At 30.1% G+C, this 17861-nt stretch overlaps 1 protein-coding gene across 4 annotated transcripts in view; it reads right to left on the reverse strand.

Annotated features, from left to right (window-relative positions):
• Positions 1-16342, reverse strand: part of LOC105259582 — a 46836-nt gene extending 30494 nt beyond the window's left edge. For 2 of the 4 annotated variants that reach the window (XM_025411395.1, XM_011271606.3), the window contains exon 1: positions 15866-16129. The gene's annotated coding sequence lies outside the window, so the exon portion shown is untranslated. Of the gene's footprint in view, positions 1-15865; positions 16131-16158 lie in introns of those variants that run through there. The other 2 variants (XM_025411393.1, XM_025411394.1) reach the window with 2 other exon arrangements.
• Positions 16343-17861: the final 1519 nt, after the last annotated feature.

Raw genomic sequence — 17861 nt, forward strand, 5'->3', positions numbered from 1 at the left:
TATTTTTGACAATGAAGATTTTTTCGAAACTTCAAAAGAATTCAAACCTTAACCTTTGAAGCTTCGAAAAATATATTTCTGCATGCGACAGTTCTGCAAATGCGGAATTCATATAAAAAATGCTGAAAATATTGTAAATGAAACTGAATTAATTAAAATATACTTAAATAATAATAAATAAATAATAATAAATATAATAAATAATAATAAATAAATATATACTCAATAAATTATTAAAAATTAAAAATCTAAATTTTTAGATATATTTTTCAATTTAGCAACATAATTGCAACATTAAAAATTTTATTTAGATTTTATCATATAATTTTATAAATGTGTATCTATCGCGATAATATAATATACTTTTGAAGATTTGAAATTTCAAAATTTCAATCTTCGAAGATTTTAATATCGAAATTTTGAATTTTTAAAGTTCGAATATCGAAACCTTTGAAGTAAAATTACCAATCCTAATCTGCAATTATTATTTCATCAGCTTCAAGTAGTTCATAACAAATCACACTCGACTATATTGCTTTAGTTTTGTAAGGAAATTGATCAAGAGCACATTATTGAATTTAAATAGATTTTTTGAATAGATTCTTTTGCTTCATCTTACTCACCGAATATATGACTTTGAAATAATTTGTTTCGTAGCACGTCTCGTCTGACAGAAAATTTAAAAATGTTGCAGAAAAAACATTAAAAAAAAATAGCTTGATGAATTTATCATGAATAAAGACACAAATTTTCTCTCGATTCGGAATTTATAACTTTGCTGAAAGATGAAAAAAAGTGCTGAAAAATGACGGAAATAATTCATGATTAAATTATGCACATATAATAATTGTGAATAAACATTTTCATTCAAGAAATTAGAAAATTATTTATGTATCTATGACAACTTCCTATCTATCAATTCAACTTTCTTTCCGATTCCGCGTTCCTTACGTTAATGTCGTAGTCCGCAACGCGACTCGTGACATAATTAATGCAAAGCAAAGCTTGTAAGTGGCTTGCATGCATGCAACCTGAGAACTTTCTCTTTTTCTTCGTAACTATATCTATAATATTTGTCTCCTAAGGGAACGAGTATCTAATAAGGCAACATTTTTTTTATTTCTCGGAATTATAATAGACTCGCGAATTAATTAGCATGTCGTATGTTACCATAAAAATTTGCAATTTGTATGCAGCTGAACATCACGTATTTGTCGTGGCGTGCGATATAATTATGCCATTTCCGGGAGCGACGTCCGGTGTATCTTAACAACCTAAGTTAATATCGACACTAAACAATTTTCCTACGTTTGCAATATTATTTATTCTTGCTTTAAAATTTAAATTATATAAAATTATATTAAATTAAAATATATAAAAATATATAAACATATAAAAAATTATATAAAATATATAAATTATAGATGTGATATAAGATTCATATCATTTGTGATAAAATAAAGTGAATATTTCAGGAATTGTCAAAAGACGATAGTTAATGGTAATGGGTTGTGCGTGACCAAACAACGTGTTATTTCCGACCGACAGACCGATATAACCGCAAAGTAGCACAAGGATTGCCAGATAAGTTTTCTTCCTTAAAGGTAGACCTTGTTCTGGTACATCCTTGCGAATCAATGAATAGCTGTAAACTGGTCGCTTAGAAAATAATTCCATTCCTTTTATAAAAACATAATATTCCAAGAAATTATAAACATTTTTAAACCTGTATCAATTATTCTGTTATGATAATTTATAAAAATGTAACGTTTATAAAATATAACATTTTTTAATATAATAAAATAATAAAAATTATAATAAAATTAATAAAATATTCACAAATATAATAAATTTCAAATTTCATAAATATGAATATAATATAATAAAAATTAATAAAAATTACAATAAAAAAATAGATAATAAAAAATTATAATTAATAAGATATTAAGACATATATTTCGAAATTTATTTTCTTATCAAGAAGGAATGAGAGGAAACTTTAATTTGATAAATCGGAGTTAATTCTAAGATTCTTTAAACTCTTTGCTAAATATTTATTCGCATTAGGCCAATTAATCAAGATTATTTGTGTGTGTGTATTTTCATAGCTACGTATTTTAAATTATAAAAATTTTTCTTTACCATTTTATGTCGTATTTTATTCGTAAAAATGCTTCATGGTGAAAACGCACAAAGTTAGGGCCACTGCTGCAGTCGAAATGCCATGAAGGAGCGTATATATGTACACAGACACAATCAGTAGAATGTGTGTAATGCATTTGTGCTCGAATCTCCTTGAAAGTCAGTTTCAACGAGAAAGGTTACCGCTTTCATGCGCTACAAAAATCTAAATATCGTTAACGCTTCAGAAATGCCAAAGCCTTTTCGTTTCAAGCGAAAGAACGAGCTATCCAATGCAACTTCTTCCCGCAACCATGACATTTCTTAACTTGTTTATCCTTTATAGCTGTCCAAGCAAAATTACTTGTTGATATTAATAAAAGAACATTGTAAATTCATCTTTATCATTTTCAGTGACACCTACTCTTACTCAGATAGTTTGTTTTGCATAAATACATCCTTTCCATTCATGCCTACGCAATTCACACCTTTTCCGCAAGAATGACGCAATGTAAAAAATCGTTTTTAGAGATAAAAAGAAGAGATTCTTTGCAAGCTTTAAAATCACAAGCAGTAATTTGGAAAATATTTTTGATATTATCTCGTTGCACTATATTAGAAATACAAAAAGTCTCTTCTGGAATTTTCACAATGTTTTCTTAAAAATTAATTACTCTAATTTGTATTTATTATTTCTTAAATTGATTAATAGGAAGAAATTTATATGATGCTAAACTGCAATAATTTAAAAATTACAATTTTTGAATGATTATTTGAAAATTAAAGAAGTATATTATTTAATTGCACAGAATATACATCATTTATACAATATTTTAATGGGTCGATATGGAATATATCATGTCACAAATTATGTCAAACTGCACTTTCCAGATACTTCTTTTTATCAGAGTTTCTAATTCGATATCTGTAACAGCACAGTTCGACAAGAGCTGAATAAGCAACGTTACGTCAATCGATATATTTGTATTTGAACTTCTGATGTGTCGAGATACCACACCTTGAAATAGGTGTTTGCATTCCACAGAAATTCTGCAATACATATTTCTCTTCGATAGATATTATTTAGGATAATATTACTCATTTTTTTCTATTTATAAGAAAGAATTGTGTGCAACTAACAGCAAAAATTAAATTTGCTTATGTCACGTCACAACCTGATTTATAATGTAGCCGTAAATAGCATCACGTTGTTTTCACGGAGAACATTAATGCGATCAAAGAAAAAAGGAAACTAAACTTGGAAAATATCCGTGAAGGTAATGTTTTACATCGCATGCCATGTTACATTGTAATATCGCAATAGACAATTTTAGTAATGACTTGCATCGTGATGTGCCACGTCATATAAGGTGATAACAGGCATCGACATATACAAATCGCGGGTTTTCAGTTACGTGTATTTTGATTCTATTAATTGGAACGAAATTCTTAATTATTCGATTGACGTGGAACTTCGATGATTATTGAATCTCCGACACGTTTCTAAGAATTAAAATTTTCACATATATATTCCATAGAGCTACAGAAGACTTAACACAAGATAAATTGTAAAAATTGTAAAAATATTGTATTGATATTGAAAATTTTCGAAAAAACTCTTAAACTTTGATTTTGAATGAATCTTTTGTAGCAAATGCTACACGCAAAGTTTTGTGTAGCTAAATAATTGCGCAAAATTTTATATTGTTTTTATCATATTATTTTGTTTCTTCTATTAATTATTTTTAAATTTATTAATATAAATATTTTTATAAAATAAAATTTTTTATATTTGTATAATATAAAGACTTTTTCTCATCTAACTAACAAATATACATATTTTATCTTTATTTAAAAATTAGTAATTTTGACAAGATTAATAAAATTAATTTCCCTTGAAAATCTTAATCTTGATATTACGTCGACAATTAATTAAAAATTGTGCTTTGATCTTGTTTTGAATTTCAAGACCATATTAAGGTTGGTATTCCTAATTAAGGTTGGTTTCAATCCTAATTTTATACTTCCGATATTAAGGTTGGTTTCAATCCTAATTTTATACTTCCGATGGGAAAATTGTTTCGCGTATTCAGGGAAATAAAGAAAAAAATTCCGGTCTATAATATAATTTTCTAAAACGTTTCGGTAACGATCTCTTTCGACTTTCTATCCGGAATTCGGCGTTATGCAGTTGACGATGCGAGACCGCCGGTACCATGCGCGTTCGCGCCACGTGCGTGTTTACACATATACGCGTGTGTGCGAGTGCGAGCTGCCAAAGAGGTCAATGCCTCTTTCTCCCGTTCATTTACCATGAGCGTTCCGATCGTCCACTGCGCGAAATCGCAAGCGATATCGGAACTTTGATTTCGGTCATCGGGGACAATGAACCGTCCGAAAGGATGCCGCAGAGAACTTGCTCCTAACCGTTTTCAATCCGGAAACACACGTGAAAGCAAAAAGAAACGTACGATTTGATGGCCATTAGACGTATCTTAGCATTTTGACATTGAAATTTCTCTCAGATTTCGCGCGTATAAATATTTAAATTTGTTAATTTCGGGTCATAATTTTGTTTCAAAAATTAAAAAATAATTCGATTTAGGATTTATAAATTGGCATATATAAAAATTCAAATTATAGTAAAATTCCCCAATTTTCCTATATATATACTGCACTTTATATATACTGTATGAATGTGATTCGCGTTCCTCAAATATACGCTCTAAAGCTCTGACGGAAGAAAATCCGGGACCAAAGAACGGAGTATGGGGCAAAGTTCCGCTACGTGTCAGGGTGTTTAGCGTTTAGTATTGCCTCTATTAAAGCGTACATATCGTCATTCAATTCGACACATTCGCGTTTCTATGAAATCTCTAATATATTTTATCTAACATCTTTATAGTATTTAGAAATATTAGATACATTTAGATGTTCGTTCGTGAAAATTTTCCCGGATGTAAAGAGTCAATTCTCTGACATCACCACAGTAGGATGAATAAATTTCCTGAAGATGGTTCGATAGCGCGAAGCATATTCGACGAATGTATTCGTTAACTCTCGCGCATTAATTAGACACGGGTGTGGGTTAATAAGTTCCTCTCTATTCGGCCCTGGTAATTAAGTGAAAGTTACATGGACGCATTTCGCGGGACCCCGCGACAAGGTTCTACTTTCGTGTACGTCGGCATTGACACTGACAGTTGAGGAGAAAATGCATTCATGCCTTCGCGGCTGGAATCGCACAAGACTCAAGGCAAGAAAATACATTCTAAAATTATTGTATTGATTTATGTATTGAAAATTTTCGAAAATACTTAAATGTTATCTCGATTTTATTAACAATTTTTATCTAATACTGAATAATTAATTTAAAATGATCTTATTATAATATTAAATATTTGAATGCTATTAAAATTATAATAATTAATTTAATATAATTTTTATAATATAATTTAAGATAATAATAATTATTATTATTATCATTCGTTTACTTCCCCTTCCCACATACATACATACGGAAAAGAATAGTTTATTGCATAATCATATTAGAAAGTGAGTGAAAGATATAAAATGTGACAATGTCTGCGTTATTTGCATTTATACAGAGAACATACACAGGTATGCCTTAACATATTTATAATCATATCGATATTTATTTTGCAGGTTTCTTATATATCTCGATATGTGTCTAAATTTATATGTTATGTATAAAAATAAAATTTATCTAAATAAAATTAGACTTGTCTAAATTTTATCAATTATAAATCGTTTTAAAAAAAAACTTTAAAATGATGAAATTAATATAGTCTTAAATTTTTATATATACATATATACATAAATATATACATAAGTATATATATATACATAAGTAATTTCGAGTGTTCTCCAATTTCATTTAAGACTCTTTGACTTGAGATTCTTTTAGCGAAGTGAAAAAATAGATGCAAGTAAATTAGAGCGATAAATAAATAACTAACTAAATAACAAATAACAAAATAAATAACTAACAAATAACAAATAACTATGTAAATAATTAACAAATAAATAAATAAAAATACGCGAGGCCTACATCTTAATTTAAAAAGAATGAATAAAGTCACAGATACTTTAGAAAACAAATAAATGTCTATAAGTAACTTTGAAATGTCTATAAGTAACTTTGAAAATTACTCAAACAAGATAAAAAGAAAGAGAGAAAGAGAGAGAGAGTGTGTGCGTGTTTTCAGTCATAATAAAGATTTTCTTGCATGTAAACGGCACTCTTACTGTATTTTTAAAGCCTCTTTTGCCGGAGGGCGCATCGCCACTTCTATTTGGAGGAAACACACATTTGAATGATCGTTTATTTGCTGTATTCGCTCGAAATAGCTTATTATCTTCAATAGCATCGCTCGATTGATGTTAAAGGCGCGGATGTGAAAAACTGCTTTCACTTGCTTTCCCGCCATCTCCACCTCAATTAGATTTTCTCGCGAGGTTCCTTTTGCACGTTCGCGTCTCTCTTAGGCTCTCCAATCATTATGATCATTATGAAGTAATTTAATCAAATGTTCTTGACCGCCTGCGAAGGTTGAATCTTAGCCTTCGTTGAAGCGTCTTTCTGAGAAAGTCCGGATTCTTCGTCTCTTTTTCATTCATAGCTCTTTTACTTACGGTGTCTGGAGTCTCATGCTTTATTTTCTTAATCTTATTTGCCGCACAACCGTCTATCATCATTTGCGGAGAGTACTAATCATCATTTCATTCTCGTCGAGATATTTCAATTCAATTGCCGTTATTTCTCAAATCTTGAACGATCTTTTTCCCATATCTTGTTATTAACGCAAAACAGCAAACGGTTTTTCGATATAATTATGTTTGAAGAAAATAACTTAGGAAGTATTATGACTGTGTATATATCGTTAAATATATTAAAGTTTAATTATACGTAACATAAGGCTTTTTTATTCTTTCTTGATTTTTCGTCAGATTGGCTATATAATTTTAATCTAACATAATTATAATATTGCTAAATTAGCGATTCAATTCGTAGATTTAATCTCAGGAATGTAAATTTAATCGTGTGAAACGCAAAATATGCACTCGCTTCCTGTTTCTATGTTCAAAAGGGTATACGCTTTTGATTATATTTTATGACAAAAGCATTTCCTTCGTCTCTATTTGTACACAATTTCTACTCCGTATCTATTGTTACGTGTGATACGTGAATCCGTATTTCTTATAGCACTATTGGGAAAGAAAGAGAGAGAGAACTCAGACAAAGTCAATGCTCTAATTACTGATTGTTTGTTGCGAAAAAAAGCCGGTGCAATAACGAGTTTCTGATTAACGGCACTAGTTGATAATTCCCCTATCATGAGAAAAACTACGCTAATGTCGATGATTGGAATGACCTTTGAGCTGCATCGACACATCTCAATATCCGCAAGAAAGCGAGGGAGATCGAGACAAAAGCACGTGTTTTATTATAGTTATCGCATCAAGGGTTATTGTCCGGAGTTTCCTCGTTAATAATCTAACTATGTATATTTTATAGATAAAGAAAGAAATAGGTGACGCCAAAAGATTTCAAAATGTTATTTTATTATTTAAACAATTAATTACTTATTTAAACGGAAAATAATATTGATAAATTTAAATGGAAAATAAATTTAAATAAAAAATGATGTAATAATTTATCGACACGCTTCAATTAAACATAAACAAGACGCATGTATTTATTCATCTATTGATTACATAAAATGCTTGCTAAATGAATTATCAAATTACTAAAAATTTTAGCATCAATTTTAACAAACTTGAGAGTCAGAGAAAACAAATTTTGATCAATCTAATGTAAAATTATAAATCACAAATTGAAAATAATAATACTAGCAAAAAATAAACATTGAAAAAATAAAAGTAATATTTAAAAAAAAAACACTTATCTTATTTACTTAAAAATTAAAATAAAAATACACGCACTACTATTTTATCCGTTTCTTTTAATACATTGCTTCAAAAGCACCAAGTGCATCTTAAAGCATTCGGAAAAATTTGAAAGGAACACTGACTGATCTCTAAATTTAGAATTCGACCCGAAGAGCCTTATTTCCTATACATCGGAATTTTTTCGGGATGCGTTTCACGCAGCTTATTTCTGGTATCTGTGTATACTGCGATGAAATAACAACTGTGCCACGCTGTCGAAAGATTTTACCCTCGTCACTCGTAGGACATATTACCGGTTAAAAATATTACACTTATAAAAACAGAAAAATCATTATTTTAATGTACATAAATATTAAATTTTTATTCAGCCTCTCTTTTTTTAATACTGCATATTTTCTCTCTTTCTTTTGATTGTTGACAAGTTTTCTTAAAATTATTATTGAGATAATAAAATTGTTGTTATGTTTTGATCCCAGTATGTTTACTATCTTCTACAATTGTTTAGGAAGATTGTAGAGGGGAGATATAAACAATACACATTTACATATTGTTGACATATAGAATTTATAATTAACGCAATTATGAAGCCTCAATAAAAAGCATCAGTAATATATAACGCATTTTAGATAGTATCAAGACAAATTTTACAATAAATTGTATATTAATTAATTTTAGGAAAATGACAGATAATATACAATTTTCATATTTTTCATATTTTACATATTTTATGAACATGTGCAGCTAAGAGAAAACGAATTTAATCATTTGCTTGTGTTTATATTTTTTTGGATGTGGACAATACTTTTGACAGATACTATAATGACGTATACAAGAGAGAAATAAAAAAAAATTGTCCAGCATTTTTTTATATACAAAACGATTAGAAGATTTTTTTTTACTGAGAAAAGATATTTTTTAATACTTTTCGAAAAGAGTTACGAGAATAACATTTCCTCGCTTAGTAATTGTTAACACATTTTATCTGCCATACTAGAAATCTACAGCTTTTCACACTATGCGTAATCTTTAAAGATATTTTATAAAAACGCTCTATAAGCTTATAAATTCATATGTTGAAATTTCAAATCGAAAGAACTCTCTTTCAAATCTAGAGAGGGATATCGCGACTGGAAAGCGTAGTACACGCATTACACGCCAGCCTTACAAGACTTTTCGATCGAAAGTTTGATCAGCGATAGATAGACGCATCGCGTGAAGATGCGTTATGTTCTTGTGAAACATCGCCCGTTCACGGAGAGCGATGATTAAGCAGAGGTTTCGCCACCACCTCGAAAACTGATTCGATCTACGTAATTATTAAATTATGTGGCTTTCACGGCTAACATCATGCGCGCATTCGTCCCTCTCGCCGGTAATTAACACAGAGAGCTATTAATCTAATGAAAATGTATATGTTGCCACATACACGATCCGAGGAGCATCGATCCGGAACGTTGATCGTTAGATCATTTGGAAATGGACTAATCGTTTCGCCTAATTCGCACAGCTGCGAGATCGGAATGTCATCGGAATGCCGTTAACGGAACGCATAACTGCTCGCCAAGTAGTTACGTCATGAGACGGAGAAAGCATTACAAAGATTTTATATTGCGAGAAAAAAATATTTACCTGCTCGAAATCTCGAGAAATTATTTTCCGCTTACTCGAAACCTTTTTCTTTTTCCTTATTATTTTTTATATCTTCATATCGTGATTATTTACTTTAAAGGGATATTTTTTGTCATGTAATAAAATACATAAATCAATCTAAAATAAATTTAGGTAGTTGTGTAAAGAAGAAAAATGATAGAAATGTGTTGTATAAAGAAGAAAAATGATAAAAATGTTTCACTAATAAAAATGTTTCACTCATATCATGATAAAAATGTTTCACTAATAAAAATGTTTCACTCTTTTTGATTTTTTACCGCCGTATTTTTTACGAAAAAAAATCCCACGATTCTTTGAAGGATTGAGAAGAGAGATGAAGCTACATTTTAAATATCATTGGAATTCATTTCGATTGCCTGATTTTGAAATAAATGGTAAAACGTTTGATAGGTTTTTCTCCTTCTTCTTGAAACCTTCAAATCTTTTACGAAATATTTGACGATATTCGAAGAGAGAACAAGCATGACTACTCGCGCGGTTGTTTCTTTTTCTCATTATACGTGAGTTCTCTCACTTTTCAGGTATCGTCTTTAGCAGAGATTGCAAGGAACAATGCAGTCGCACACAGCTCTCGCGAAATTCTTTCCGTTCCATTTAATTCGTTCGTTACCAAAGGCTATAATATCCCAATTAAAACAGATGTGATCGCAACCATTCACAGACTTTACATCCTATACTAGAATTTTGTTGTATCAAGTGAAAAATAAAAGTTTCGTGCAATTTAATAATTTAATAATTCAATTAAAAAATACAATTTTTAAGATCTCACATTAGTGCATAAAATTTTATGATATATTTATCGATATTATTATTGTAATAAATTCACACAAGAATAAAATACAGATCTTACGATAAAAATATAAGCGATTTTAGGGAAAATAAAATAGCGTACCAGACAAAAATGAAAAATAGTTTTAAAAAAAGTGCTATTAAAGGCATTTTTTAATGAAACCAATTGTGAAATTTTTGACACGCGTGTCATTTTATTTTAGAATTCCGAATTTCTGTACATATTCTAATGCACAAGTAGATAAACGTTACTCGTCATAAACTCGTCGGATTTACTTTCTGGTTTCACTATCTTCATTGTGGTGCATGTGGAGTACGCGATAAAAACAATGATAAACGAGTCGAACTTTCTACGCATTCGGTGGCTTCCGGGGCGTTCCTGATGATGAGTAGAAAATCTCGACGCGAGATATGTAATGGGGAGTATATTATTTGAATGCGCATTTCGTTTCTATTACTGATCGAAAGTCCACTATTAAAATCGTAATTAAATGTGGCGCTTGAATCTTTATCTTATTCAGTTGACAAATTCAGGATGATAAACTGAAGGTAAAAAAAAGCTAATAAATCTTCGTAAAATAGAAAAAGCGCCAGCACCTTTATAGTACACATCGCGAAATCTTTCGTTCTGGAAGCTCTAGAATTCTGCGAAATCGATCGTTCTATCTTCAGCTATAAATCACTCGCTCTCACTGCCACTTGTATTTTGCAGTAATTACATAGAAAGTCTGAAAATGTGCAAACGGCAAATGCATTATTAATTTCTTTAACGATACTACTAATTGTTTGAGTTGTATAGATCCCTTTTTCCTCACATCCGGAAACTAAATCCCGTATGTGCAATGTGTAAATATTTTATAGACTAATTTTATAGTTTAGAGCAGTTTAGAGCTAGTTATTGCACGAGATATCAAGATTGATTTTGATATTATTTTATCTTGTCAATTTTTTTTTTTAATTCAAGACAAGATTTTTAGTTATCAAAACAAATTAGATAAAAAAACTATTATCTAAACTTAACAAATTTTATTTAATAAATAAAATTTATATTAACAAATTTAAAAACAATTAATGTAATGTAATAAACAAAATAATAATAATTTTTTACATAATTATTTGGCTACACAAAACTTTGCATGCAGTATGTGTCCTTAGTTCTCTAATATTGTGCTTATGAGATGCGTCTGCATTCTGATCATCCATTGTATGCAACTGCCTTTTTGTGAAGACAACATACATGTGCATTTTGAAAAGTAAGCGAATGACACATAAATAGTAATAATTAAATTATATTAAATTATTTTTAATTATGTAATAAAAAAATTATTTTTAATTATATAATAAAAAATAAAGATTATGTTAAACATTTTATTTCAACAATTATTTAACATCAAATAAAAATCCTTAATAAAATCAAGACAAAACAGATGAGATTTTTGTTATGAAAATTCAGAGCAGGTAGGATTTGAATTCTCGAAAATTTTCAAAATCAACATGTTTACGAACATTGTCTTGCCTCGAGTTTTGTACCCTACAAGAGTTTACATCGATAATAACGATTTCTAAACCGCGAGTGAAACTTTTCAACTGTTATGCGAAATCCATCGCGCGCGGTCATGCTTTTGCGGATAAAGATACGAGTCGTTTCCGTTGATTATGATACAAGGACAAAAAGCGACGTCATAAAAGAAGAAGAAAAAAGCATAAATATATATTAATCGCTATAAAAAAATTTTTGCAAACTGTACAGGACATTTTTGCACGCTCGAGAGGCATCGGAATGCGCGTGCAAGAGTTGGAAATGTTCCTTACGTAGCGCTATCGCAGGTAACGTGAGACTTTGCATTCTACGCTGTTCGCAAAGTACGATGGCAATAGCAATAATATTCCGCATCGAGAGACGCAAAAAAAAATTTCACAGCGAGAAATTTTACGTGACGCGAATAATTTCGAATATAATCATCGTGCGTATAATTATTCGCGCACTCTGCGTGCGCGTTTTCATTTATACAGGATGTTTCTCAATCGTGTTTTGTCAACGTTTCGCAAAGTCTTTTAAACAATTTTTTTTTTCAAATTTTTAGCTCTCAACAAATAACGTCCAAAGTAATTTATTCATCTCTTCTTGCTCCATTCACTTGGGACAAAAAAGGCCATTGTATTGGCAGCAATGAAGAAACATCTTGTATATTGCTACATGATGTAGCAAGCAAATTGTAGAACAAGTGCATGTTATCTATTGACAAGTAAATCAAGTTGAATACATTATGTATTCGCTGTAAAGTAACTCCTGTAATAACGAAAATAATATAGTACCAGGCAAATAGAATTGATTACGAGTTTAATGACGAGTTGATACACGAGAGAAACAAAGAGAGAGAGAGGATGAGAGATTGAGGTAGAACATGGCAAATGATTCACACACGCGGAAATCTGCTGGTAGATAAACATGTTAAATGCTATGCGTTTTGCGTTTGTTGAGGAATCATTCCCGCGACTAACAATATTACGTTATGCATGTAAATATAAATGATTAATTACAGATTGATAAACGAGGACTATCGTCTTGAGAGTCGGGAATTTAAGCAAGTGTGCTGCGCATAATGAAATCTGCTAAGGAATAAATCAAGTTGAAGATATGTTCTGCGTACAAAACGATTTTTTATGTAGAAAAAAATTAAATTCATTAACCGTTTCTTCGATTTGCATAAATATGTCTGGAAAAAGATTCTGTTCCGCGAATAAAGAATGTTCACGGCTCTGACAAAGAGAATAATATATATGTATTCGTGAAAAATATTCTTCTTAATTCTCAAGATGACTAAAGACGGCTTGCAAAGTTTGACAACTTATTTAAAGGATAGCCTATTTTCATGAGATGCAGTTACGCGCAAATAATTTTAATCAATAGAATTTAATGTTGTGAATAGAATCATTATTACTGACGTATAGATAGGTTATTACGACTTGATTCAGCAACGTACAGACTGTGCTAAAATGAACTCGAGTGCTGCTCACTCACCAAGAGAATGAGTAAGACACAGTAAGAGTCATCGTGAATGACAGTACATAAAATATAAATAAATTTGATTTTTGATTCGATTTGTAAGATATTTGACAATTGTACAGGTAAAAAATTAAAAATATTTACATAATAAAAATATCCGATAGTTAAAAAAAAATATTTTGCTGATAGTAAATACAACAAAAATTTAAATAATTACTTTTTTACATAAAAAATTTGTATTTTTTATAAAAATTTATATTTTCTACTAGAATATTATTTATATAATGTGTAGAATTTATGGCAGGAAGTTTTAGTAATAAATTATTTGTAATAAATTTAAATTCCATTGCTAAATATTAATCACTGCATCGGAAAAATATCAGTTTCAGTTCAGCTAGAATGATCTTTTTATCGAAAACAATTTTTTTATGTCACAATTAAATTTTAAGTATAATTAATAACAAGTATAATTAATAATTATAATTAACAACAAGTATAATTAATAACAAGTAATAACAAGTATAATTAATCTTAACAGACACAGAAAAATTTTTTTTAAATATAATTCTTTTCAATATATCTATATCTCTATCATTTAGATTGATTAAATACAAAACATATACGATATCACGGTATTTACTAATCATTTATCTATCTCAGCTAATTTTCCAGGAAATTATTGGTGTAGTTGGAAGATCATTTTCTTGAGACTGCAGAGACACAAAGGAACAATAAAGTATGTATATACTATACTCATATCAAATTATACTCGTTGTCTTTGTCCTTCCCAACTTTTTCATGTATGACAAACGCATGACGTATCGTAAGAGAGAATGAATTGCGGTAGCAACACGAAACGTGGCATTAAATGCGAGAGCGATTTAAGGACTTATTCGTGCGTAAATCCAGACACACGTGCGCGAATACGGTTCGTTCAAAAGTAGAAGCTCTATTAAATTTTATCATACGCAGTTTACACATTATCACTGGACATTTTATCACAACACAGTGCGTGTCGCGAACAAATACGCTCGCGAAAGTCGATGGAAACGCGAATAGTCCAGTTTAAAGGAACTGAAAGAATCAGAGTCAATAATCACCGCACGCATGATGATTGAGGTCTTGAAAAACGCGCGAATGATTCTATCATTTACTTCTTTTCCGTAAAAACTGTGTTGAAGAAAAAAGGAATATATTTATCTATTTTATCATCAATCTGATTTTTCAGCATAAATTAAAAATCCGTAAAATTGAATTTAAAGAATTTTAAGAATTCATCGCATGCGCAATAAGAGCGTATATATTTTCACTTTAATATTTTATATCGTTTTAACAAAATGACGAAATTTCTGACTCGCAATTTTAAGCTTTCTTTCTTTTGTGAATTAATTATTTTTGACATAATTTAATAATTTTTATGAAATATATACAACGTTTTTCTTTACTTTTTTTTGCGATCTACATTTAAAAAGATAATTTAAGACAGCTGTACATCTTTCTCTCTCTCTTTCTCTTTAATAAATTGATCTATTAACATTGTTTTCTATAATGTTGGATTATTAAATTGTATAAAGATAATTCTTGTGGTTTTCTTCATGTTCTCAATAAAATAAGACATTGGCAAATTCATAATAGATACGCAAAAATAAAATGACTAGAAACTTTTTTAGTCACAGAGAAATAAATGACTCAGATAAGTATATTCCCTATATCGCATACAAACATACGTAATGCTCGTGTAATGGAAAATATTTTAAAACCTGCATATTGTATAATGCATTCTAATAGTTTTTCCTTCTCCATTTTTCATTATCATATATATGAAACGATAATCTTAAATGATCAGAATTATTATCGGTGAGGAGATAGACATATTTCAATGAAGCTTCATCAGTTTACAATTCATATATCATGAACATGCTTATCTCGTATTTGTCCTGGATTATCTCGTATTTGTCCTGAATGGCTCATACTGCGGTATCCATTCGACAAAAATTAAATTAGAGAATATACGCAAATTTTCTGACACGAAAAATTGCTCTCGAACATCTAATTTTCGCTAAAACTCAATTCAGAATATCGTGTTTACTACCGCTGATATACATAGCGTATCAGAGAGTGAATTAAGTCCGCAATTTAAGATCTGCCTTAGATAGTCGCAACTTTATATGCGTAGCGGTCGAAATGTCGGACTTGATTCACTCCAGCTCCGAATCCTCGTGCTCCGAATCTCGGATGAACGAACGAAATCTCCTCGCGAATTTAAACGCTTTTGCATAAAATAAATTCGCAGAAATAATTCTTTATAACAATAAACAAAATTTATAATAATAAATTTTTTACCTTTTCGGAGAAGATCTCAGAGATCGCATCCGGCGAGGCACATTTAGCACCGATAATCCCCGTTGGTGAGCAGCAAGAGAAGGCGAGTCCTCTTTCGAGAGTCACAAGTTGAACCACCGCACAGAATAAGAACGAAAAAAAAGGGGGGAAAGAAGAAATAAGAGAAAAAGCAAAACGCCCACGCGATCGCGTGGCACAGCCGAGAACGACTCGCCGACTGCGACTGACTGACTGACTGACCGACTCCTTCGGTCTGCTACACAGCCACCGCACTTGCATCAACACACATATACCTGGTACATCCAGCACTCTCCCCTCCGGCTCGGCAAGCCTTTCGTTTCCAGTTCCATTCCAGAGCCGACCCAAGAGTCTGGTCTCGTGCTGCCTCTTTTGTTGCATCTCGTTCGTTCCGCACGCGGCGACTCGGTCGCTTCCGACCGACGTTATTCCTCTTCGCACCTTTGTACGTGGATCAACCTACGCACAAAGTAATGAGAGGTGTAAATCGATTGATGTAAAAGAAGCACACATAATCTTTCAGAAAAGAATATGAATTTGCAACGATTTTTCCTTAAAAATAACTGTGTGTTTTTTATTTGTTTTTAAACGATTTATTTCTCTTATTTTATTTTATGTATAAAATTATTGGAGATTGTTGAGACATGAATATTTTAAGAGATATTTCTAAATTGTTTGAGATGTTTATAAATTTATATTAAAGTAATATATAAAATATCTCGTAAACTTTCTCTCTATTCAATATTTAGTCATTGGACTCTTATAACGTTTTACGTCAAATATTGCAAAGAATTAATAAAAAAATTGATTAAAAGAAGGATGATTCCATTAAAAAAAATAAAAATAACCTTGAAATAAATTCATGACTTTTTTATTCAAGATCGTTATCATATTATGTCCCCCTCGAAATCATAAAACTTTTGTATTTAATATTGTTCGATGAAGTCTTCATTTTTGAAAACTGCATCATTTAAAATAGGTCATTCTGTCATAAAAAATTTTGCTAGTGAATTTGCAATTGAAATAGAATTGATGAATTTAGAATCAAGTTTAATTCACAATTAAGTACATTTTTCTTTATTTATCTACAAAGCAGCAATAAATCCGTCAAACCATCCGTCAAATCGAACCATATCTTAATTGCATGTAATTCAATTAATTGCTTCAATTAATTGCTTGGAGTTATTAATATGGAGCTATTACGTTCTTTGCCATCTTAGTCGCTCAACTAGAAAGAAATATTCTTACGTGTCTGATTTTCTTATGTGATTTCTAAAGCTAAATAATTTCATTTCATCATAATTTATAATTAGGGAAAGAATATCACATCTCTCATTTATGAAATATTTTTCATTTACTATAATCAAGATATAATCGAAATAAATTTTATCTAACAAAATTAAGGATTAAATTAATAATCTTTTAGATGATGTTATTTAGTACAAACATTTAAAAACTTATATTTTGTAACTGCAACACCATACGGTTTCTTGCTGAAACTTAAAACTTCAATAATAACTTTGCTGCCTAATCGATTCTGGCACATCGAGTTGCATCCAAGCATTCCAAATGCAATGACATATTAAAATTTATAGTACAATTTTTTTCTTATAATAGAAATATAATATAAGCGTAAAAAGTAATGAAATAATATATAATATGTAATGATCTATTAAATTTCTTGTACCATTATACCTTTTCGCGAACTTTGATCAAATTAAACAATAAGCTATAGATTTTCCTGAGAAAGTTTCCGTCTAACAATTTTTTTTTAAACCAAAGTACTAAGAATTCAACTATCCATTTTTCGAATTGCAATAAAACGGGCCTACACAGTGTATATGGTCAGTTAAATATATTTTATTTTCGTATTTTTCATAGTTCAGTTGAATTAGAACACGCTCCACATATTCGTAATTCAAGGTTACGGTTGTATATCTCGACATGATCTCAATTCATTAGTCTTTGCAGACAACCC

This window comes from Camponotus floridanus, unplaced genomic scaffold (genome assembly GCF_003227725.1).
Source record: "Camponotus floridanus strain SB8 unplaced genomic scaffold, Cflo_v7.5 scaffold4, whole genome shotgun sequence".
NCBI lineage: Eukaryota > Metazoa > Arthropoda > Insecta > Hymenoptera > Formicidae > Camponotus > Camponotus floridanus.